Source organism: Bubalus bubalis, chromosome 2 (genome assembly GCF_019923935.1).
Source record: "Bubalus bubalis isolate 160015118507 breed Murrah chromosome 2, NDDB_SH_1, whole genome shotgun sequence".
Taxonomy (NCBI): domain Eukaryota; kingdom Metazoa; phylum Chordata; class Mammalia; order Artiodactyla; family Bovidae; genus Bubalus; species Bubalus bubalis.
Window position 1 is genome coordinate 17,552,752 of NC_059158.1, and position 23,614 is coordinate 17,576,365.

At 38.8% G+C, this 23,614-nt stretch overlaps 1 non-coding gene across 1 annotated transcript; it reads right to left on the reverse strand.

Moving 5' to 3' along the window:
- Positions 1-23,273: 23,273 nt before the first annotated feature.
- On the reverse strand, positions 23,274-23,384 carry LOC112583046. The gene has a single exon (XR_003107409.3). It is a non-coding gene; the product is annotated as a U6 spliceosomal RNA (small nuclear RNA).
- Positions 23,385-23,614: the final 230 nt, after the last annotated feature.

The window sequence follows — 23,614 nt, forward strand, 5'->3', positions numbered from 1 at the left end:
GGTCATGCTACCAAGAAGACTGAATTCTCAGGATTCTTTATGAAAGCCAGCCACGACTTTCAGCCAACTACCACAGTGTTATACCAGACAAGATAAGTGCTTTGCACTTTTGTGTAAATAGTATGAGGTTTACTGAACTGTGTAAAGATTGATAGGATGCTGTCTTAGTCCTTCGGGGATGTTATAACAAAATATCACAGGCTTAAAAACAATGGAAATGGATTTCCACAGTGGGGTCATGCAGGGTCCATTCTAGTCACACACTTCCTACTGTATCCTCACACGGGAGAGGGCTCGGGAGCTATGAATGTCTCTTATATATAAAAGCACTCATCTCATTGAAGAGGCTTCATCCTTACAACTCCATCACCTCACAAAGGCCCCACCTATGGATGTCATAACCATGGGAATCAGGATTTCATCATATGAAATTTCTGGGGGACACAAAGGTTGAGACCGTAGCAGATACAAAGGTGAAATGGCTCATCCTCCTGCAGTGGCTGTCATCACCCACACTCCACTGCATCCTCATTTCCTGCATCACCTTGCAGCCATTCCAATCATTCTATCACTCTGGGTTTCAAAGTCCAGGTCAGTCAAGTGTCAGCTCCATCTCATATTCAGCCTATTCAATGTTTCCCTCTCCCCTGCTGAGGTCCAGGGAACCTACCAGGAAGTGCAGACGTGTCCATTTCTGCAACTTTCCTTCTCTCTCCCTCTCTGGATTTTCATTCCTTGGGCCATGTTGGAGCAGGGGAGATGGTAACGAGATGGGAAAGTTCTGACATCACTGACTTACATGGTAGTGTTGTAGCATATTCTTGGTCCAGACAGACTGATCTGAAATTCCTCCTGACCTCCAAGTATTTCCCTTGTGGGATACCCTTGTGATTTTCCAGGTTTCACAAGTTGGGGATCCCCAACCTCATAGTTTCCTTTTTAATCAGGGGAAATGTTCTGGAACCACAGCTCCCCACCTGCAGTATTCTCCACAGCCTCTCTATTTCCCTCACTAGCAAGCACCATCTGGAGAAAATTAAGCAACCACAGTCAGCTGCCTACTAACTGACCCACAGGAACCCCATGTATCATAAACACTCTGATCAATAGAATGGCAGATATACTGGTGTGCATCTGTCCCCTGCCTGGGGATTCTGGACAATTGTCCAACTGGTCACGTAGACACTGAGGAGATCAGAAAGCTGGATTCAAAAACACATTTACTGAGAAGTGAGATGCCATTCTCTCTTCCTTTTAGAGTAACTATCCTTGTCATTAATTATTTGGCCTTACAAACATGCCCTAGTAGGTCCCTGAATTATAAAATCCTCCAAATAGACTGAGTCTCTACTGAGACTGGAGCAATGTGACTGGATTAGCGACGCTCAGCTTGTTCAACAGCCTCCAAACAACCTGGGATGAGGGCCAATCTCTGACTGGCTCTCCTGAGAATTCAGTGATGTACCTGGGCTGGTTTTACAGCATCTTTAGGGCTTTAGCAGTAATTCCTGATAAAGAAAATGGGAAATCAACGGTAGAAGGGAAAGGGGGATGAATAAGAGAGAAGGAAGGGAAAGACAGAAGGAAGGAAAAACAGCAAAGGGAAGGTAAGTCTAGGACTTGGGTAGTGAAGGATGAAATGCTGTTAGAACACTTTATTTTTAAGGACCCAAATATATATGCTTTTCTTAATATCCTAAGAGCAAATATCTCATATTCCCTTTCCATGAAAAAACAAGGTAAGCACATTCTAAGTCATTTACTGCCCAAAACATCTAATTCTATTTTGTTACTTGCTTAACTTTCTTTAATGCAGATATTTCCAGCAGAGAGGATGGCATTTATTAGAGGGAAAATTTGTCAATAAGGGGGACAATGCAATTGGAGGAAACATACACACACCAATAGACCACACACATCTTCATGTATTTGTCTCTTTAAAAATTTATTTCAAGCATATATTTAGGACTTTAGATCAACAACAGAGGTGGTGACCTTAAAGCTCTCTCTCTGCTTGACTGTGACATAAAAAGTGAATATTGCAGATTTCAGAAAATATTGCACAGAGCCATAGATATACTATAGAGTCAGTCAGGAATAGCCAAAGAGGGGATATTTGGACAGCATTTAACAATCACTCCCTTGCCATCCAGAAAGTGTTGATTTTCCCTTCTTTTACAGATTTCCATGTAAGATTACTTTTGAAGAAATGGCCCTATTATATCAAGAATAGTAACAGTGGTTATTGAAAGGAAACAAACAAATGATGAACCTTTGAAGTTCACTGACCTTATAGATTAGTAAGTCACATGTCATGGATACAAAGAGGACTTACACTGAGGTTTAAAAAAATCTCTATTTTCCCAAAGCAGGCCCTCAATTTGTGGAAAAGGAGAGGGTGATATAAACACACAAACTGCTATATTGCATGGTAGCGTGAAGAAGAATAAGATGTGATACCACCACGGGGCTACAGTGCATTGAAGCACAGCTAGGAGCCACCTGAGTGTGTCATAGGAGTGACGCAAATGGGATAGCTTTATGATGGAGTTTTGAAAAGTTGACGGGATATTGATGTGCAAAAACAGAAAAACAGTATATCTGTCAATTCATTTAGGATCATCCTATGAAGTAAGGATCTCTGACATCCTAGATCAAGGAAACTGAGCTATTAATACATATAGCATTATAAGGTATCAGGGAATAATTAAGTCTGACCAAAACACAAGAAATGTTCATTTCTTACCATTCATGTTGTATGTCTCATGATTATGCTCCCATGATATACTGTATATATTATTGTAGGGTTAGAATGGAAAAATACTTGTATGGATTTTTATGCATTAGGGAGAATCATATATTGCAAAATGGAGAGTTTGTCTTTATTCTTCAATGCAACAAGAAACCAAGAATATTCAATCCAGGAGAGCAGAATGTCCAGAATTAGAAAAGAGAAACTTTAATGTGGATAGAGGAGTTGTGGCTGCTGGGGCTGCTAGAGAAAAAGAAAGAGACGAGAAAAAGCTGGGAATATTATGACACTAAAAATCAAAGAGGGCTCTGCCAAGTAAAAAGACACAAAGCATGTGAGAGATACAGGAAATGAAATAGACCTTGACCACAAGCAAGGAATGAGGCAGACAGAAGAGCCAAAAAGGGCATCCAGCAATATGGGACTAGTTGAGTCAATAAATGACTGAAAAGTCAGAGAGAAGGGGGGAGATAAATTAAGGTTTTATCCAAAAGCACCTGAGCTCTATTTTCCTGTATTTCATCATCTTAGTACCAGGAATCACCAAAAAATGTTAAGGTTCTGCAGCAAATGATAGAAATAAGTACTCTAAGGTGCCTCTGCTAGACCCTATGGAATACCAGAACCAAAGCACAACTACCCAGTGATAACAAGTCACCAGTCACTTTCAACAGTTAAATAAGACATACATTGTAAAGCATAGAGGATGAATGGAAATCAAATAGAAACAACCCATACCTTTACAGAGTCAGTCTAAACAAAACCTAAAACCTAAACCAAATAGAGGTAATGGTCTCCTTAATCATGTGTCCACTTTTCCCAGAGTTTTTCATTCCTTTTGCCTGAATTCTCCCTTGTTTACTCATGCTTCATAGCATTACTCTCAGCAGACGGTCAGCTAATCACTAATCAAGTAAAAAATTAAACAGTGCTCACTCCTGAGATATATTTGTATTGATGGACTCTTCAAACTGAAAAGCTTCATAATCCCCTGAAAATAAAACACTAATACTAGAAGGACTCCTTCCCAGCCTCTTTCCAAAATGCCCAGTGGGCAGCAATTGCAAGTCTAGCTACTTAAACGTCTTCTGCCATAATTTTAACCTCTTTGGATAGTGAAGACAGGAGACGGATGAAGCACTGAATGATGTCCAGAAAGAAATTCATGGACAATTGGAAAATATAGCATAAGGCTTAAACACTGATGTATGCCTGCACACCATACCATGTGTGTGGGAGTCAGGTGGGCCTAATCAGGATGGATTTTTCAAGAAAGCTCTATATGAGTTGGCACTGAGACGTTTGATTCAACTGAACTGTTTCAACATGATTCTTTGATTCTACGACTTAGCACCACTTGTCTCATTTAACTGCACTAAGCCAAAAAGGGAAAATACTTATGCCTATTTGAATACTGCCAAGAGATAGTAAAAGTTTTTATCACAAGGAGAAAATTGTAACTATTTCTAATGAGGGATGTTCACCAGAATTATTGTGGTGATCATTTTGCAATATATATCAAATAATAATGTACACCTGAAACCAAAATAACATTATATGTCAATATTATCTATGTATAATGATACCTGAAACTGAAATAGCATATATGTCAATGTGACCTATGTATGATGATCATATAATCATTATATTATGTACATAACACATCATACCTTCAATTTACTTCAGTCACTCAGTCATATCCAATTGTTTGAGACCCCATGGACTGCAGCACATCAGGCTCCCCTGTCCTCCACCATCTCCTGGAGCTTGATCAAACTCATGCCCATCAAGTCGGTGATGCCATCCAACCATCTCATCCTCTGCCAGCTCCTTCTCCTCCTGCCATCAATCTTTCCCAGCACCAAGGTCTTTTCCAATGAGTCAATTCTTTGCATCAAGTGGCAATGTATTGGAGCTTCAGCTTCAGTATGAGTCCTTTCAATGAATATTCAGGGCTGATTTCCTTTAATATGGACCAGTTTGATCTCCTTGCAGCCCAAGGGACTCTCAAGAGTCTTTTCCAACACTGCAGTTCAAAATCATCAGTTCCTCGGGATCAGTTTCCTTATGGTCCAGCTCTCACATCCATACTGACTACTGGGAAAACCATAGCTTTGACTAGATGGAATTTTATTTATATATATAAACATATATGTACACACACCTATGTAAGGAAAAGTTTTTGAAAAGGAGTATAATTATATTTTGGATAAAGAAAGCAAATCAAGTAGTATAATTTGTTTTTTCAACTGTGCATTTGGCTATCATGTTTGGTCTAAAAACTTTCTTCAAATGTAGTTTATGCTTATGCTGATAATAGATACAGAAACGTGTCTTAACCTTGTAACATTAACTGTAGAACTGCTTTTTTACAATAGCTAATGAAAATCACAAATTTTGAAACCTATAGGCCTGCCCAGTACTCTGATATTGGTCATTTAACCAACTGATCATTGACTTAATTCCTCCTTGACTCAGAAACTCTTATAGGTGCTTAGTTTACATCAATACACAAAGCAGGCAGACACTTCTCATGGAACTGATATTCTAGCTGTGGGAAGACAGACAATCTGCAATAAACATGAATCCAAGTACATTATATGGTATGTTAACAGGTGATCTGTACTATTGGAAAATAAATATTAAGGCAGAGGATGGGGTTTAGGGAATAAAGGTGAGGAAAGGGAGGTGATTTAAAGAAAAACAACTTAGACCACACTGAGGGGAGCAAACATGTTCTCTTGCATTCAAGATTCACGTTTTTTCCCTGTCCAGTCATGTCTCTTGGTCTTCTATCCAACTGCAAAATTGTTTCCATCTCTGAGGCTCTATGCAAACTCATGCAAATATGCATGTTCTGAACATCTGCCTCTCTTCAGTTGAACTGGTTTCATAAAAAATTTTTGGTAAACTCCCCCAAATTAAGTAACATTTTATGCAGCAAATTTTGATAATTGTCTGATTCCTGAAGAACTAATCTCCAATGTATTTTCCATTTTTCAACACACTGTCAGTGACCTAATTATATTATGGAAAAGTATTATATATACATTGCTATTCTAATATATTATGACATTTAAAAAATATACACAAAATATAAACTAAATGACACTGAGATAAAAATAAATAGAAATGGAAATGGTAACATTTTCTTCCCCAGGGGATGAGGACACTCATTTTTATGGCTACTGGACTAATGGATTCTCAATGTACACACATAATTATACCAGTTATTTAACTATCATAATAAAGTAATTTCTTTTACTTATAGTTTCAATCTAAGTTCTCAGAATACCACAAGGGGCCAAGAGTACAATTATATGTGAATAACTCTTTTCATCAGTTCAGTTCAGTTCAGTCGCTCAGTCATGTTCGACTCTTTGCGACCCCATGAATCGCAGCACGCCAGGCCTCCCTGTCCATCACCAAATCCCGGAGTTCACGGAAACTCATGTCCATCGAGTCGGTGATGCCATCCAACAATCTCATCCTCTGTCATCCCCTTCTCCTCCTGCCCCCAATCCCTCCCAGCATCAGAGTCTTTTCCAATGAGTCAACTCTTCACATGAAGTGGCCAAAGTATTGGAGTTTCAGCTTTAGCATCATTCCTTCCAAAGTACACCCAAGGCTGATCTCCTCTAGAATGGACTGGTTGGATCTCCTTGCAGTCCAAGGGACTATCAGGAGTCTTCTTCAGCACGACTGTTCAAAAGCACCAATTTTTTGGTGCTCAGCTTTCTTCACAGTCCAACTCTCATATCCACACATGACCACTGGAAAAACCATAGCCTTGACTAGATGGACCTTTGTTGGCAAAGTAGTGTCTCCGCTTTTCAATATGGTTGGTCATAACTTTTCTTCCAAAGAGTAAGCATCTTTTAATTTCTAGGCTGCAATCACCATCTGCAGTGATTTTGGAGCCCTACAAAAAATAAAGTCTGACACTGTTTCCACTGTTTCTCCATCTATTTCCCATGAAGTGATGGGACCAGAAGCCATGATTTTAGCAAAGCTAGTGGAGGTGATGGAATTCCAACTGAGCTATTTCAAATCCTGAAAGATGATGCTGTGAAAGTGCTGCACTCATTGTCATGACATTTGGAAAACTCAGCTTGGCCACAGGACTGGAAAAGATCAGTTTTCATTCCAATCCCAAAGAAAGGCAATGCCAAAGAATGCTCAAACTACCACACAATTGCACTCATCTCACATGCTAATAAAGTAACTCTCTTCATATTCATATGTAAAATTTTGTGAGCTCAATTAGTAATCATCTTTAGTTCTTTTGTTATTCCATCAATTAGTGGGCACCCTTGTTTTGTTCCTGACTTTAGAGGAAATGCTTTCAATTTTTCACCATTGAGGATAATGTTTGCTGTGGGTTTGTCATATATAACTTTTATTATGTTGAGGTATGTTCTTTCTATTCCTGCTTTCTGGAGAGTTTTTATCATAAATGGATGTTGAATTTTGTCAAAGGCTTTCTCTGCATCTGTTGAGATAATCATATGGTTTTTATTTTTCAATTTGTTAATGTGGTGTATTACACTGATTGGTTTGCCGATATTGAAGAATCCTTGCATCCCTGGGATAAAGCCCACTTGGTCATGGTGTATGATCTTTTTAATGTGTTGTTGGATTCTGATTGCAAGAATTTTGTTAAGGAATTTTGCATCTATGTTCATCAGTGATATTGGCCTGTAGTTTTCTTTTTTTGTGGGATCTTTGTCAGGTTTTGGTATTAGGGTGATGGTGGCCTCATAGAATGAGTTTGGAAGTTTACCTTCCTCTGCAATTTTCTGGAAGAGTTTGAGTAGGATAGGTGTTAGCTCTTCTCTAGGGAAAACACTCTGTGACATATATCACAGCAGGATCCTCTATGACCCACCTCCCAGAATACTGGAAATAAAAGCAAAAAAAAAAAAAAAAAAAAAGGGATCTAATTAAATTTAAAAGCCTCTGCACAACAAAGGAAGATAAGCAAGGTGAAAAGACAGCCTTCAGAATGGGAGAAAATAATAGCAAATGGAGCAAATGACAAACAACTAATCTCAAAAATATACAAGCAACTCCTACAGCTCAACTCCAGAAAAATAAATGACCCAATCAAAAAATGGGCCAAAGAACTAAATAGACATTTCTCCAAAGTAGACCTACAGATGGCTAACAAACACATGAAAAGATGCTCAACATCACTCATTATCAGAGAAATGCAAATCAAAACCACTATGAGGTACCATTTCACGCCAGTCAGAATGGCTGTGATCCAAAAGTCTACAAGCAATAAATGCTGGAGAGGGTGTGGAGAAAGGGGAACCCTCTTACACTGTTGGTGGGAATGCAAACTAGTACAGCCACTATGGAGAACAGTGTGGAGATTCCTTAAAACCTGGAAATAGAACTGCCTTATGATCCAGCAATCCCACTGCTGGGCATACACACTGAGGAAACCAGAAGGGAAAGAGACACTTTTACCCCTATGTTCATTGCAGCACTGTTTGTAATAGCCAGGACATGGAAGCAATCTAGATGTCCATCCACAGATGAATGGATAAGAAAGCTGTTGTACATATACACAATGGAGTATTACTCAGCCATCAGAAAAGATACATTTGAATCAGTTCTAATGAGGTGGATGAAACTGGAGCCTATTATACAGAGTGAAGTAAGCCAGAAAGAAAAACACCAATACAGTATACTAACGCATATATATGGAATTTAGAAAGATGGTAACAATAACCCTGTGTACGAGACAGCAAAAGAGACACTGATGTATAGAACAGTCTTTTGGACTCTGTGAGAGAGGGCGATGGTGGGATGATTTGGGAGAATGGTATTGAAATATGTAAAATATCATATATGAAATGAGTCACCAGTCCAAGTTCAATGCACAATACTGGATGCTTGGAGCTGGTGCACTGGGATGACCCAGAGGGATGGTATGGCAAGGAAGGAGGGAGGAGGGTTCAGGATGGGGAACACATGTATATCTGTGGTGGATTCATTTTGATATATGGCAAAACCAATACAATATTGTAAGGTTAAAAAATAAAATAAAATAAAAAAAGGAAAAAACTAAAAAATAAAATAAAATTCTTAGTAATTAAGGAAAAAAAAAAAAAAAAAAAGGACTCCACGACTTTCATCTCCAGCCTTCTGTGGACTCCTTTCCACTTTTTTCCTCAAAATCCTTCCATGAAAGCTCTTCCCTAGGTTAAAAAACACACCTTGGGCTTCTTTCTGGTTCATATAAGATGGTCTTGATCTCTTTGTGCCTACTCCTCTATTTATTCTGGAAATAAGAAGAGACCACTAAAGGGACCTTTTATATTTGGCAAGAAGATGGTGAACTAGATTAGGGCCTGAAGAATGGAACAGCAACACAGCAGCACCTAAGAGAGGACACCCCAGTCCCAGCATTCCTGACCTCCAACCTAGCATGAGAAGGCAGCCTGAGTAGGGCTGTTCCTCCCAAGGAATACATGTGAAGGAAAACCAGGTGGTGGTTTAGTTGCTAAGCTGTGCCTGACTCTGTGTGACCCCATGGACTGTAGCCCACCAGCTTCCTCTGTCCATGGAATTCTCCAGGCAAGAATATGGATTCCCATGTCCTCCTCCAGGGGATCTTCCCAACCCAGGGATTGAATCCAGGTCTCTACAAGGCAAGTGGATTCCTTACTGTCTGTGCCACCAGGAAAACCCAAGAAACTCAATAATGGCATGGATAATTTGGAAAATAAAAGGATAAAAGCATATGTTAATATTAGATAAAGTAGACTTTAGAGCAAAGAAAATTTCCAAAGACAAAGGAATACAAGGACATTACATAAAGAATAAAGAGTTGAATCCCTAGGTCAGGAAGATCCCCTGGAGGAGGGCAGGGCAACCCACCTTAACATGCTTCCCTGGAGAATCCCCATGGACAGAGGAGCCTGGCAGGCTATATAGTCCATGGGATCACAAAGAGTTGGACATGACTGAAGTCACTTAGCCCACATGTAAGAGACTAAAACTTAAAAGTCCTCACCAAAAAGATCTTGAAAGTTAATATGTAAGGTGATATTAATAGATATGTAAATTAAATCAATGAGGAATTCATTAATAATGTATACCTATTTAAATTGTCATGTATTCCTTAAATATCTTGCCATTTTATCTGGAAAATATATTTTTAAAGAACTGAAAAAAAGAAAAATTGCAAGAATTTCCATGCTTTTTATATAATTATGTAGGTATTTCAGACATTACACTTGGTATGTAAAGGGTTTTTTTTTTTTAATTCCATAATAACCAGTGGGATTCGTTGGGTATTCAGAAAAGTAAGAAACCTTGGACATTATCTAGGCAATCCTCCCATATTAAGGATATATAAGTAAATCCAAGAATGATTATGTCACTTATCTAAACTTATAAAACTTGATGCAAAAGTAGCAATAGAAACCAGATTTCCTAGGTTTAGGTGAATCTTACCGAATTACCCAGCAAATGGAAATAACTCCTATGCTCTGCGAAACTTGATTCTTATCTCTTTCACAGTTCAGTTCAGTTCACTTCAGTCACTCAGTCATGTCTGACTCTTTGCGACCCCATGAATCGAGCATGCCAGGCCTCCCTGTCCATCACCAACTCCTGGAGTTCACTCAGACTCACGTTCATAAAGTCAGTGATGTGATCAACTTGGTAAAACATCTCTTTCACAGAACTGATCATATTCCACCTTGTATTCATTGTCCAGTTAGCATAAGTTGTTTTTTTTTTTTTTTTAAACCTGAAACACTGCATTAGTTTTGCCAAACATCAAAATGAATCCGCCACAGGTATACATGTGCTCCCCATCCTGAACCCTCCTCCCTCCTCCCTCCCCACACCATCCCTCTGGGTCGTCCCAGTGCACCAGCCCCAAGGATACAGTATCATGCATTGAACCTGGACTGGCAATTCGTTTCATACATGATATTACACATGTTTCAATGCCATTCTCCCAAATCTTCCCACCCTCTCCCTCTCCAACAGAGTCCATAAGACTGTTCTATACATCAGTGTCTCTTTTGCTGTCTCATACACAGGGTTATTGTTACCATCTTTCTAAATTCCATATATATGCGTTAGTATACTGTATTGGTGTTTTTCTTTCTGGCTTACTTCACTCTGTATAATAGGCTCCAGTTTCATCCACCTCATTAGAACTGATTCAAATGTGTTCTTTTTAATGGCTGAGTAGTACTCCATTGTGTATATGTACCACTGCTTTCTTATCCATTCATCTGCTGATGGACATCTAGGTTGCTTCCATGTCCTGGCTATTACAAACAGTGCTGCGATGAACATTGGGGTACACGTGTCTCTTTCCCTTCTGGTTTCCTCAGTGTGTATGCCCAGCAGTGGGATTGCTGGATCATAAGGCAGTTCTATTTCCAGTTTTTTAAGGAATCTCCACACTGTTCTCCATAGTGGCTGTACTAGTTTGCATTCCCACCAACAGTGTAAGAGGGTTCCTTTTTCTCCACACCCTCTCCAGCATTTATTGCTTGTAGACTTTTGGATCACAGCCATTCTGACTGGTGTGAAATGGAATCTCATAGTGGTTTTGATTTGCATTTCTCTGATAATGAGTGATGTTGAGCATCTTTTCATGTGTTTGTTAGCCATCTGTATGTCTTCTTTGGAGAAATGTCTATTTAGTTCTTTGGCCCATTTTTTGATTGGGTCATTTATTTTTCTGGAGTTGAGCTGTAGGAGTTGCTTGTATATTTTTGAGATTAGTTGTTTGTCATTTGCTTCATTTGCTATTATTTTCTCCCATTCTGAAGGCTGCCTTTTCACCTTGCTAATAGTTTCCTTTGATGTGCAGAAGCTTTTAACTTTAATTAGGTCCCATTTGTTTATTTTTGCTTTTATTTCCAATATTCTGGGAGGTGGGTCATAGAGGATCCTGCTGTGATGTATGTCAGAGAGTGTTTTGCCTATGTTCTCCTCTAGGAGTTTTATAGTTTCTGGTCTTACGTTTAGATCTTTAATCCATTTTGAGTTTATTTTTGTGTATGGTGTTAGAAAGTGTTCTAGTTTCATTCTTTTACAAGTGGTTGACCAGATTTCCCAGCACCACTTGTTAAAGAGATTGTCTTTAATCCATTGTATATTCTTGCCTCCTTTGTCAAAGATAAGGTGTCCATATGTGCATGGATTTATCTCTGGGCTTTCTATTTTGTTCCATTGATCTATATTTCTGTCTTTGTGCCAGTACCATACTGTCTTGATAACTGTGGCTTTGTAGTAGAGCCTGAAGTCAGGTAGGTTGATTCCTCCAGTTCCATTCTTCTTTCTATCTTGAGAAAGCATAAGTTTTACCAAGTAAATTTAATTCCTTGAAGATTCAATCCTGGCATGTCTGTTCTTCTCACTCTATATTCTCACATATGGCTAAAGCTCTTTATAAATGCCTTCTTCTCCCTGGAGCACCCTCTCTCTCTTACATGATTACCTCCTTGACATCTTTCAGATCTCAGTAAAAACCAGTTCCTCCAAACAGCGTTTCCTGACTCTGACACAGCTCAGGTCTCCTTGTTTTGTGGACATAGGGCATTCTGTGCTTTTCCCTCTCGACACGTGTCCCAATTGTGGTACAACATTTAACTTTGAAATTCACCTCATTTCTGTTTTTCTGTAAAATCCACATGTGTGCTCTTCACTGCTGTCCATTCTTTGCATCCAACAGGCCGTCATTAGGTGTTTGTTCAATGAAACATTTTTATTCGTGCAGAATAAAATTTCAATGAATTTTTGATGCTGCTCTTACAGCATACAGTGAACTAAAACCTGTTCGGTCTTTTATTCCACATACACTAGCCCCCACTGTTTCATGTCCTAAGATAATGTGATAATCGGCCACTGACAAAAAGGCTGAAAAGGACTGAATCTTAACTGCTCTTTCAGAGCAGTTGGTTGGGGCTGGTGCACTGGGACGACCCAGAGGGATGGAATGGGGAGGGAGGAGGGAGGAGGGTTCAGGATGGGGAACACATGTATACCTGTGGCGGATTCATTTTGATATTTGGCAAAACTAATACAGTTATGTAAAGTTTAAAAATAAAATAAAATTAAAAAAAAAGATAAAAGTTACTTTTGTGTAATTTTTTTTTTCTTTCAGAAAGAACTTGGATTCTAGATTGCTTTCAGGTGAATAGAAATGGGACTGATATGTTAACTGGAAAAAGAAAACACTGTTGCAGTAAACAAAAGTAGACAAATCATGCATCTTCTGTATATGTCAATACTCATTTTTTTGGGAGCTGTTGGCTCAGACAGTAGAGTCCCCCTGCAGTACAGGACCTGGATTTCATGCCTATTCAGGAAGATCCCTGGAAGAAGACACGTAAAACCACTCTAGTATTCTTGCCTAGAGAATCCCCATGGACTGAAGAGCCTGGTGGGAAAGCGTTGGACTTGACTGAGCATCTACGCATAGAAAAATTCCTCAAGGTGGCATACTGACATTTAGAAGCAGTTTCTCTCACTAGTGTGCCTAACTACAACTCCTGCTTTTCAATGAAAGACCAAAGATAAAAGATAAAAGTAGTATTCCATAACAATCAAGTAATTATTTCTATCAAGGAATTTTTCTTAAAGCTAAGCTAAAGAAATATGCTGTGAGATAGAGCAGATAGTGCGAAGTAGAAGAGATCCAAACAAGGAAGCTTCATGACCAATCTTTTTCAGGAAAAAGAATAAAACCTCAGTTTGGGATTATGTTTTATACAATGATTTGCATACTCTTTGGAAATGTAAAAATTTTCTACTCTAATGTCCTTGTTTAGTTGAGAAAACCAAGGCCTAGAGAAGTCAAGATAAGTTTTCTATGTCAAAGAGCAGTTAAGTTAGGATTCTGATGAGAGCTCAGTGACAGGCCTTAGGGTGCAGTTGCTTCATCTTTAGGCTGACGGGCTGCTGATTGGGGTACCAATAATGGTGCCATCTTCAGGCTGAATTGCTTTTTGGGAAACCTCTATCTTTGCTCTTAACACCCTCAACTGATCCCATAAAATCCAAAATCTATTGGTTTAAATGTTAATTATATCTAAGAAAATATCTTCCCAGGTGAGCATGTCAAAGAACTACAATTTGAAAGAAATGTAGAATTCTATGAAGTATGTTACCACGTGCCACTGGAATTGAATGTCTATGCTCCTGTTCTATACTCATGACCTAGGAAGGGAAAAAAAGATTGACAATTGTTTTTTCCCACTTAATCATGTCCAGTGTTTTAGTGCATGCAGGCTGCTATTACAAAATGCGAGGCTCGGTGGTTTATAAACCACGTTATTTATCACAGTTCTGGAGGCTAGAAGTCCAAGATCAGGATGTCAGCATGGTTGAGTGAGTGAGGGCGTCTTCCAGGACATATCCCTAAATAGAAGGAATGAGCAAGTATTTCAGCCCTCTTTCAAAAGTGCCCTAATCCTATTAATGTGGGCTCTGCCCACATGTGGGTTCTGAACTCATGACCTAATTATTTTCAAATGGTCCCACCATCTAAAATCGTTACTTTGGGGATTAGGTTTTCAACATATGAATTTTGGGAGAACACAAGCATTAAACCATGGCACCCAACGAGGAGACTGACTTGTCTAAGGTAACCCCAAGCCTCATCTATACTGAATGCTCTGTGGTGCTGATATGAAGCCAAGGACTAAGGAATTATAGATTTCTCCTGGTATATACCAAGGGGATTGCAGAGTTTTGAAAGATACAGATAAAAAACTGCCCGGATAAAAAATTGTCTTATTTGGGGAAAATTGTCTATTCTGTAAAAAATAGCAGGTATTTTGTATACTGTATTTGAATATATAAAACTCAGTTACCTATCCATAAATCAAGCACATTACAGAAATACAAATAATCCCATTTACAATTGCATCAAAACAATAAATACATAGAAATAAATTAAAGCAAGGTGTTGAAAGATCTATGTATGAAAACATTCAAGACACTCATGAAGGAAATGAAACACACAAAAGGAAATATATTTCATATTTATTGACTGGAAGAATTAATACTGTTAATACATCCATACTACCCACAGCTATCTACATATTCACTGCAGTCTCTTTCAAAATTATAAGGCATTTTTTCACAAAACAGAAAAAAAAATTCTACAACTTGTATAAAACTGTTGTTGTTGTTCAGTTGCCAGGTCATGTCTGAGTCTTACTGACGCCATAGACTGCAGCGCGCCAGACTTCCCTGTCCCTTACCATCTCCTAGAATTTGCCCAAGTTCATGCCCTTTGAATTGGTGATGCCATTCAACCATCTCATCCTCTGTCAGCCTCTTTTTCTTCTGCCTTCAATCTTTCCCAGCATCAGGGTCTTTTCCAATGAGTCAGCTATTCACATTAGGTGGCCAATGTATTGGAGCTTCAGCATCAGTCCTTCTGAAGAGTGTATGAAGTTGATTTCTATTAAGGTTGACTGGTTTTGATCTCCTTGGTGCCCAGGGGACTCTCAAGAGTCTTGTACAGCACCACAGTTTGAAAGCATTAGTTTTCAGCACTCTGTCTTCTTTACTGTCTGCCCAGCTCTTACATGTGTACATGACTACTGGAAAGAGCATAGCCTTGACTATACAGACCTCTGTCAGCAAAGTGATGTCTTTGCTTTTAACACACTGTCTAGGTTTGTCAGAGCTTTCCTGCCAAGAAGCAATCGTCTTCTAATTTCATGGCTGCAGTCACCATCCACAGTGACTTTAGAGCCCAGGAAGAGGAAATCTGTCACTGCTTCCACCTTTTCCCCTTCTATTTGCCATGTAAATGATGGGATCAGATGCCATGATATTACCTTTTTGGTATTGAGTTTTAAACCAGCTTTTTCACTCTCCTCTTTCACCCCCATCAGAGGCTCTTTAGTTCCCCTTCACTTTCTGCCATTAGAGTGGTATCATTCACATATTGGAGGTTGTTGATATTTCTCCCAGCAATCTTGATTCCAGCCTTTAGGACTCATCCAGTCCAACATTTCACATGACATGCTCTGCATATAAGTTAAATCAGCAGGGTGACAATATTCAGCCTTGACAGACTCCTTCACCAATTTTGAACCAGTTTATTGTTCTTGTCTGCTTCTAACTGTTGCTTTTTGAAATGCATACAGGTTTCTCAGAAGACAGGTAATGTTGTTCTGGTATGCCCATCTCGTTAAGAATTTTCCACTTTGTTGTGATCCACACGGTTTGGTGAGATCAATGAATCAGATGTTTTTCTGGAATTCCCTTGTATCTCTATGTTCCACCAAATGTTGCCAATTTGATCTCTGGTTCCTCTGCCTTTTCTAAAGCCAGGTTGAACATCTGGAATTTCTAGGTTCACATTATGCTGAAGCCTAGCCTGGAAGATTTTGATCATAACCTTACCAGCCCTGGAGATGAGTGCACCTGTTCAGTGGCTTGAACATTCTTTAATACTGTCCTTCTTGGGAACTGGGATGAGGATTGACATTTTCCAGTCCTCTGGTCACTGCTGGCTTTTCCAAATTTTCTAACATTTTGAGTGGAGAAATTTATAGTTTCATCTTTCAGGATTTTAAATAGCTTTGCTGGAATTCTATCACCTCCACTAGCTTTGTTGGCAGCAGTGCTTTTTAAGACCCACTGGAGTTCACATTCCAGGATTTCTGGCTCTGAGTGAGAAACTACACCATTGTGATTATCTGGGTCATTAAGATATTTTTTTATAGTTCTTCTGTGTACTTTTTCCATCTCTTCTTGGTCTATTCTGCTGTATTAAATCACAAAGCACCAAAGATAAAAGTGATCTTGAGAAAGAAGAACAAAGTTCAAGACTAGGGTTGTTGACTTCAAATTGTATTAGAAAGCAATAGTAATCAAAACAGAATGATTTGCTTCTGGCACGAAAACAGACACATAGATCAACAGAGCAGAACAGCGAAGCCGGAAAGAAACACACACCCGTATATTGTCAGTTAGCTTATGACAAAGGAGCCAAGAATATCCAGTGGGGAAAGGACAAGCTTGTCAAAAATGGCACTGGGAAAACTGGACAGTCCTATGAAAAAATGGAACTCTACCCCTGTCTTTTCCAGGCAGAAAAATAAAATAAAAATGGATTAAAAATTTTAACATAAGACTTTAAGCAATTAAACTCTTAGAGGAAGACATTGAGGAAATCTTCTTGCCATCAGTCTTTGCAACTGTTTTTTGGGTTTCACACCAAAAGCAAAGGCAACAACTGCAAAAACAAACTAGTGGGACCACATCCAACTCCAAACAAAGGAACATCAGCAAAATCAAATGGCAACTTACAGATTGACAGAAGATATTTCCCAATCATATATTTGATAAGGGCTTAACATCCAAAAATACATGAGACATTCAACTCAAGGGCAAAAAACCCCCAAATAATCCAAAAATTTAATGGAGCATAAGAAAAGTAAGAGTTTCAATAAATCTGAAGATTAGACTGTAGACGAGAGACTCAGCAAGGTTTTCCTTCTAGATCAACAAAAGCCTGTGCATTCCTGGCATTACTTTCGTCTCCACTCACTTGTTTGACAATTACAGTTCACAGTGTACATTCTTCAATCAATAGCAATCACCCCGCAGTGAGCTATAATGTGTACTAAGAACAGCCCTATTGGGAAAAAAACATAACATTTGCATCCTTACTAATGAGGCATATCAAAAGGAAAGTAATTTCAGGTTTACCACCCCATTGTTTTCTATATTTCAGTTCAAAATTGAGCCACCTAGTAAGGAAAATGAGTTAAGAGACCTCAATAATGCATAGATAGAAAATCAGTTTTAAATGGGAGCATTAATGGATTATAATTTGGGGGTGATTGATTACTACTGTAACTCTATTCCTTTTGATTCTCTAATAATCAAAGGTTAATAATTTATCATAAGTATTAATACCAATAGGGACACCTACTGCTAAGTTTACAGTGAGTAGAGAAAGAATGAATATATTAGGCAAGAAGTGAAAGTATGGGAAATCAACATTGCCAGTAAAGTAAAGGTCAGTATGGCCTTGAGAGGAAGGAAGGTTCTCAAAGTTTCTTGAAACACCAAGGAGTCAGATATGAGGAATTAGCTTAATTTGTAAACCAGAAACTCTACCAGAAGAAATTTAAGTTCATAAAAATATTATGATGCTAAAACCCAAAATTTAGACAGAGAATAGGGTAAGGTCGGGTATATAGACATTGAAAGTTCTCCATTGATTAGCGCATCAGGCACTCAAGGACCACCCTCACTAAAGTCTTTCTCTATTGCTCACCCTACAGGTACCAGCATGAAGAAAGAGATAGCGCTACTCCACAGGCAGTAGAACCCTACTTTTACGGCCTCATGGCTTTCCTTAAAAAGCATTCCATGCAGCAGATTTTCTCCATCCCATCTCATCAGGCTGACTCCCCATGGTCAATAGGAGTCCTCACCCTGGGATCATTCTATAATCCCCATGGCTCCAGCTCCCAGCTTCCGTAGACACCAGTAGACTTACAACCCTGTCCAAGATATGAAAGGCTGCAGCATGGCTTGTCTATGTGGTTCTCACTCCGTTCAGACTGTCAAAGATTAGTGAGTTCACTCCCCAACTGCTTCAAATGCCTCCCCCTCCCAGTGCATGGCCATGGATGCGGGGATCTCTCCCCTGCACTTCAGCCCCTTCACCCCCAGGTTCAGGCTGGTCCCACTTGCTCTGCTCCTTCTTTCCCCTTCCTCCTTTCCCTTCTTTCCTTTGTCCTACCAAGTTCTGTATGGATTTGGATATTCCTTCTCAGTAGTCAGGGAGTCCTGTCAGTATTCACCTGGTCTTCTGTGAGAACTGCTGCATCTTTAGACATTCTTGATGCATCAGTGGAGTGAGGAGTACCCCACTTCCACCTACCCCTCCGTCATCTTGTCCACCTCCATTTGTGCATGTATTAGAAATGAGTTTCCCTTTCTATTAAGTAATATTGCCATCACCACACATGTTTAACTTTTGCTTTTTAAAGGGAACCCAGGTAAGTTCCACTCTCTTCAGTTGAGTCAGTCATCCAGTCGTGGCTGACTCTTTGAGACCCCATGGACTGAAGCACACCAGGCTTCCCTGTCCATCCCCAACTCCCAGAGCTTCCTCAAACTCATGTCCATCAAGTCAGTGATGCCGCTTGATGAAGTCCACTCTGAGAATTTCAAAAATATGACACACTCTTATTAGTTACAATAACCATGATATACATCAGATCCCCAGTTCAGTTCAGTTGCTCATTCATTTCAGACTCTTTGTGACCCCATGGACTGCAGCAACACAGGCTTCCCTATCCATAACCAACTCCCAAGGCTTGCTCAAACTCATGATTAGATCTCATGATTAGACCATGAAGCTCAAATTTAGGTCTTCAGATCTTATTAACTTTTTATACATGAAAGTGTGTAACCTTTAAAATTCTCTCCCTATTTCCCCTACCCTCCAGATTTTGGCAATCATTTTCTATTCTGAGTTCCATCTTTTTTTCTTTTTTTGAGATTCTGTAAAATTTAGATCATATGGTGTTTGTCTTTCTGTTACTGGGTCCTCTTAGCATAATGCCCTCCAGTTTCATCCATGTTGCCAAAAATGTGAGGATTTCTTTCTTTTTCTAATGGGTAAATAATATTTATCTTTATATGTCACATCACATTGTTTTAATCCATTCACCTGTTGAAAGATACTCAGGTTGTGCCTATAGCAAGGCTACTGTGAATAATGCTGCAATGAACATGGGAATACAGATCTCTCTTTGCGACAATGATTTCATTTCCTTTGACTATATATCTGGAAGTGGGATAATGCATCACATAACAGTTCTCTCTTAAATTTCTTGAAGAACCTCCACACTATGATTCCATGGGAGTTGCACCGGTATACATCCCTACCAACAGTGCAAAAGCACTCATTTTTCTCCCCATCCTCAATAACATTTGTCATTTCTTACATTTTGGTACTAGCCATTCAAACAGGTAAGAAGTGATATCTGCTGTGCTTTTTATCTGCATTTCCTTTGATTACTAGTGATGCTGAGCATCTAGTCATATACCTCTTGATCATCTATATGTCTTATTTGCGGGAAAATGTCTATTCTTTAAAGATGTAGCAAACATCTTATGTTTACTATATTCCAATATATGAAACTCAACAACAAACTATCAGAAAGTAGAATAAAGAAAACAATCCCATTTGCTATTGCATCACAAAAAGATAAAACATTTAGAAATAAACTTAAGCAAGGTGTTGAAAGATTTCATGCAAAACTTTTAAGACATTGATAAGAGAAAATTAAAAAGAGTTAAAGATATGTAAAGTTAAATTGTCAATTCAATGTGATTCTTGAGTTAGGATTTATATTTCTATAAACCTCCCTCTTAGAACTGCTTTTGTTGCATCCTCTAGGTTTTAGATCATCATGTTTTCATTGTCCTTGTTTCTAGGAACATTTTGATTTCCCTTATTTCTTCAGTAACCTGTTCATTATTTAGAAATGTGTTGGCCGGGCGCGGTGGCGCGCGCCTGTAGTCCCAGCTACTCGGGAGGCTGAGGCTGGAGGATCGCTTGAGCTCAGGAGTTCTGGGCTGCAGTGCGCTATGCCGATCGGGTGTCCGCACTAAGTTCGGCATCAATATGGTGACCTCCCGGGAGCGGGGGACCACCAGGTTGCCTAAGGAGGGGTGAACCGGCCCAGGTCGGAAACGGAGCAGGTCAAAACTCCCGTGCTGATCAGTAGAAATGTGTTGCTTAGTCTCCATGTATTTGTGTTCTTTACAGTTATTTTTCGCATATAATCGATATCTAGTCTCATAGTGTTGTGGTCAGAGAAAATGGTTGATATAATTTCAATTTCCTTAAATTTACTGAGGTTTGATTTGTGACCCAAGATGAGGAAAATGTTCCATGTGCACTTGAGAAGAAAGTGCATTCTTCTGCATTTGGATGGAATGTGCTGAGATATCAATTAGGTCTGTTGGCTCTAATATTTCCTTCTGGGTTATGTTTCCTTATTAATTTTCTGTTCTGTTGATCTGTCCATTGGTATAGGTGCAGTGAAAACATGCCCTACTATTATTATGTTACTGTCAATTTCCCCTTTTATGTCAGTTAGTGCTTACCTTATGTATTGAGGTGCTCTATTGTGGGTAAATAAATATTTAAAATTGTTATGTCTTTTTCTTGGACTGATCCCTTAATCATTTGTTAGTGTCTTTCTTTATCTCTTATAATAGTTTTTATTTTAAGGTCTATTTTTTCTGATATGAAAATTGCCAATCTGGCTTTCTTTTGATTTCCATTTGCATGGAATATCTTTTTCCATCCACTCACTTTCAGTCTGTATGTGTCTCTAGGACTGAAGTGGGTCTCTTGTAGACAGCATATATATGGGTCTTGTTTTTGTATCCATTCAGCCAGTCTGAGTCTTTTGGTAAAAATGGGAGAAGATAACAGCAAATAAAACAACTGATAAAGGACTGCTTTCCAAAATAGCAACTCAAACAACTCAGTCATCAAAGCAAAAGCAAGAGCTGCAAAAATAGACTAGTGGGACTGCATGAAACTCAATACCTTGTGCATAGTAAAAGAAGCCATCAGTAAAATGAAATGACAACCTATGGAATGAAAAAATAGTATTTGCAAATCACATATTTGGTAATGGCTTCACATCCAATTATACATAAGAGACTCATGCAACTCAGTACGAAAAAAAAAAAACAAAACCAACCATCAAACAGCAAAAATTATTACTTGAGCAAAGGAAGAGTGTTTTGAAAAATCTGAAGAGTAGACTGTAGATGACAGACACTGTAAGTTTTTCCTTCCAAAAAAGAAGCCTGTGTCTTCCTGACATTGCTTTTTTGTCTTCAATCAGGTGTTTGGTGATGCAGTTCACAGTATCCATCCTTCATTCGATAGCAATCACACTATACTGATCTATATGTGCTAAGAATAGCCCTACTAATTATAAAAACAACTAATAATTACATACTTAATCTTGAGGCATCTAAAATCCAAGGTGATTTTCAGAGTGTTCACTCCATCATTTTCAACATTCTATTTCAAAATTGAAACTCCTAGTAAGGAAAAATGTGTAGGGGACCTCAACAATACATGGATAGAAAGTCATTTAAAACTGGGAGCATTACTGGATTATAATTTGGGGGAATGTATTATTACTAATACTATTGTAATTTTATTCCCTTTAATTCTCTGCTATACTAGGTTGATATTGATTTAAAATAGTAATATCAACATAGAGGCACATAGTACTCAAGTTACAGTAGATTGAGAAAGACAAAGCTTATGTGGCAGGAAGTGAAATCATAGAAAATTAGTAATGGTTTCAAAACAAGGAGCCTTATGCCTAGAAAGAAAGCAGAGTTCTCTAATTGTTTGGAGACAACACGAACAAGCCAGATGTTAGCCAACCAGCTTAAGCTGTGTACCAGAAACTGCACCAGAAGGAAAATGAAGTCATAAAAATATGCTGATGCTAAACGCCAACATTCAGACAGTAAGAGAATAGGGTAGGGTTTATGTAGATGCTGAAAACTACTCAGAAAGGTAGACGTGGAAGCAAATACACTAATGAGCATCAGAAAAATCAAAGCACAAAAGGGTCTGAAAAATAAATCATCAAGGGACTTGGTAGTTTGATCAAAAGAATAAGAGAATCAAATTAGAAAACCAAAATATAAAGACATGTGCACGTGATAGACCTAGAGAATGCTCAGCAGAGAAAATTTCGGTCTTAGTGACCAGTTAACAGAAGTCTCCAGCATCAGGAACAAAAACCCTGGGCAGGACTTACGACTGTGCGCTTCTGGGAACAGCCTCAGTTTCAAAGTTTGGGCACTATACCACCTAAAAGCGAAGGCAGACAAGGATTATAGCTTGCTCTGGCACTGAATCACAGACAGTAGTGTTTGTTAGTTTATTTTTCTCATTCAACTATAAAGTCAATGAATCACTAACCAATGATAATTGACACCATCAGTGTCTAGTCAGACCCTCTTTACTCATACGAAGGATATGTGAACCTGTTATATGATCCCCAATAACAGTTTTAATAATTGAATTTCTTGATGTTTAATTGAAGGGGAATTGCTTTACAATACTGTACTGCTTTCGGCCAAACATCAGCATGAATCAGCCATCAGATCAGATCAGATCAGATCAGTCCCTCAGTCGTGTCCAACTCTTTGCGACCCCATGAATCGCAGCACACCAGGCCTCCCTGTCCATCACCAACTCCCGGAGTTCACTCAGACTCACGTCCATCTAGTCAGTGATGCCATCCAGCCATCTCATCCTCTGTCATCCCCTTCTCCTCCTGCCCCCAATCCCTCCCAGCATCAGGGTCTTTTCCAATGAATCAACTCTTCGCATGAGGTGGCCAAAGTACTGGAGTTTCAGCTTTAGCATCATTCCTTCCAAAGAAATTGAACCTCCTTCCCACCTTCCTTCCCATCCCACCCCTCGAAGCTGTTTTAGAAATATATGGAAGGCTTCACAAATTTGTGCATCATCCTTGGGCAGAGGCCATGCTAATCTTCACAGTATTATTCCAATTATTTAATATATGAGCTACCAAAGCAAACACACGAATAACAATTTAACAGAAAAAAAAATCATATAGTTAGTCATCTACCAATAAATGACCAAGTACATTAGGAATTAAGGTATTCTGCTATTTTTACTGGCTCTTATAAAATCAAATTTTATAATGTCCAAAGTTCCATGAAGGAATTAAGCATATATTTATGCATAACACATGTATACATGCAGAGAAATATATGCACACAAATACGTCTATGTTATACAAGCTATTATGC